Genomic DNA, 2,419 nt, shown 5'->3' with positions numbered 1-2,419 from the left:
GCATGTAAAGGTTTCACCTTTCCCGACGCCGCGGTCGGCTCGCCGGTTCAAGGAGTTCTGGAGGGAAGGGGGAGATTCAGACTCGCTTATTCCTATTAACAATGCTTTGGTTATTCAAAAAGAAACAAGTAAACAAAATGATTGTTGGCATAAAGCCTAATAGAGAAACTTATTGACTACTCGGTATAAACGAATGTTTGTTGGCATAAGCCCTAAATAGAGTGAAACTTATTTGACTACTCGGTATAAACAAAATAAGGAGGCGTATAGCCTGTAGCGGTGTCCGGAAAAGATTTACAAATTACCCGGTATAACTTAGAGATACGGTGTACGGAGGCGTATAGCCTATAGCAGAAAGAAACCGGAAACGGGAAACCCGGCGTAATGACGAGAAACCCGTCACCCGGTGTATAGCAGGAAGAGACCGGAAACCGGGAAACCCGGCCGTAACAACGAGAAACCCGTTGCCCGGCGTGTAGCAGGAAGAGACCGGAAACCGGGAAACCCGGCGTAATGACGAGAAACCCGTCACCCGGCGTGTAGCAGGAAGAGACCGGAAACCGGGAAACCCGGCGTAACAACGAGAAACCCGTTGCCCGGCGTGTAGAGGAAGAGACCGGAAACCGGGAAACCCGGCGTAACAACGAGAAACCGTTGCCCGGCGTGTAGCAGGAAGAGACCGGAAACCGGAAACCCGGCGTAACAACGAGAAACCCGTTGCCCGATACTAAAGGTAGGAGGCCAGAAACCGGGAAACCCGGCGTAACAACGAGAAGCCCGTTGCCTGGCTAGGAGGTCCGGAACAGGACTGGTGCCGGCTCATCCGTCGAGCCGGCTTATATACCCTGCCGGCGGTTCCCCCACTCTACATCGAGGCTGTGGTGGGGGTAATGCCGGCGTCGTAGTGGGGCGCCTCTGGGGGTTGTAGTGGGGCGCCCCTGGGGTAGGGTGACCCGTGTATCAGTTATGTTTTTGTGTTTAGGGGCGCCTTAGGCGCCATAGCCTCAAGTGACGGGCGGGTGATCGGCCCGCGAGGCGTTAGTAACGGACACGCCGTTACAAGGCGTTGGTTGCTTAAGACAGCAGGACGGTGCCATGGAAGTCGGAATCCGCTAAGGAGTGTTGTAACAACTCACCTGCCGAAGCAACTAGCCCTGAAAATGGATGGCGCTGAAGCGTCGAGCCTATACTCTGCCGTCAGCGGGCAAGTGGGGCGGCAACCGGGAGCGGGCGTTAGTCTTTCTCTCGCGTCGTCACGAAGCCCCCTGACGAGTAGGAGGGTCGCGACGGGTGAAGCGCAGAAGGGTCTGGGCGCGAGCCCTGCCTGGAGCCGCCGTCGGTGCAGATCTTGGTGGTAGTAGCAAATACTCCAGCGAGGCCCTGGAGGACTGACGTGGAGAAGGGTTTCGTGTGAACAGCCTTTTGCACACGAGTCAGTCGATCCTAAGCCCTAGGAGAACTCCTATTGTCAATGACGGCGTACCAATATTACTCGAGTGTCGAGAACTAATAATAAATATTAATACGAAGACACACGCCCGTCGGGCGAAAGGGAATCCGGTTCCTATTCGGAACCCGGCACAGCGGAACCGCATAACAATTCGGGCCCCTCGTAAGAGTGTTCGTCGGGGGGGTAAACCCAACATGACCTGAGACGCCGTTTCGGGAGATCCGGCGGAAGAGTTTTCTTTTCTGTAACTAAGCGTTTCGAGTTCCCTGGAGAAACCTTCTAGCAGGGAGATAGGGTTTTGGAACGCGAAGAGCACCGCAGTTGCGGCGGTTGTAGGATCTTCCCTCGGACCTTGAAAATCCAGGAGAGGGCCACGTGGAGGTGTTCGCGCCGGTTCGTACCCATATCCGCAGCAGGTCTCCAGGTAAAGATCCTCTAGTCGATAGACTAATGTAGGTAAGGGAAGTCGGCAAATTGGATCCGTAACTCGGAAATAAGGATTGGCTCTGAGGAGCGGGCGTGTCGGGCTTGGTCGGGAAGCGGGTCTGGCTGACGTGCGGGGCCTGGGCGAGGTGAACGGTCGGCGTTCTCGCGCCCGGTCCCGGGATCCGAGCTCGGTCCGTGCCTTGGCCTCCCGCGGATCTTCCTTGCTGCGAGGCTTCCGTGGCGGCGCGAGCCGTCGTGGTCGTCCTCTTCGGCCCGCCATTCAACGCTCAGCTCAGAACTGGCACGGACTAGGGGAATCCGACTGTCTAATTAAAACAAAGCATTGCGATGGCCCTCGCGGGTGTTGACGCAATGTGATTTCTGCCCAGTGGCTCTGAATGTCAACGTGAAGAAATTTCAAGCAAGCGCGGGTAAACGGGCCCCTACGTCTGAAGGATCTGCTTGTCCTGGCGTACGTAATACGCAGTGTATGTGCGCTGTAAGGGGAAATCCCAGGTGTGGATCCCGATTCTAGCGGAAGGG

The 2,419-nt window shown here is 56.0% G+C and overlaps 1 pseudogene; it reads left to right on the top strand.

Moving 5' to 3' along the window:
* Positions 1-627: 627 nt before the first annotated feature.
* Positions 628-2,419, top strand: LOC146724167 (large subunit ribosomal RNA; annotated as a pseudogene; the record flags this gene model as incomplete).

This window comes from Nylanderia fulva, unplaced genomic scaffold (assembly GCF_048542155.1).
Source record: "Nylanderia fulva isolate GAGA-0341 unplaced genomic scaffold, ASM4854215v1 Scaffold1452, whole genome shotgun sequence".
Classification (NCBI taxonomy): domain Eukaryota; kingdom Metazoa; phylum Arthropoda; class Insecta; order Hymenoptera; family Formicidae; genus Nylanderia; species Nylanderia fulva.
Note: the sequence above shows the minus strand (reverse complement) of the source record. Positions and strands in the feature narration are given on the sequence as shown.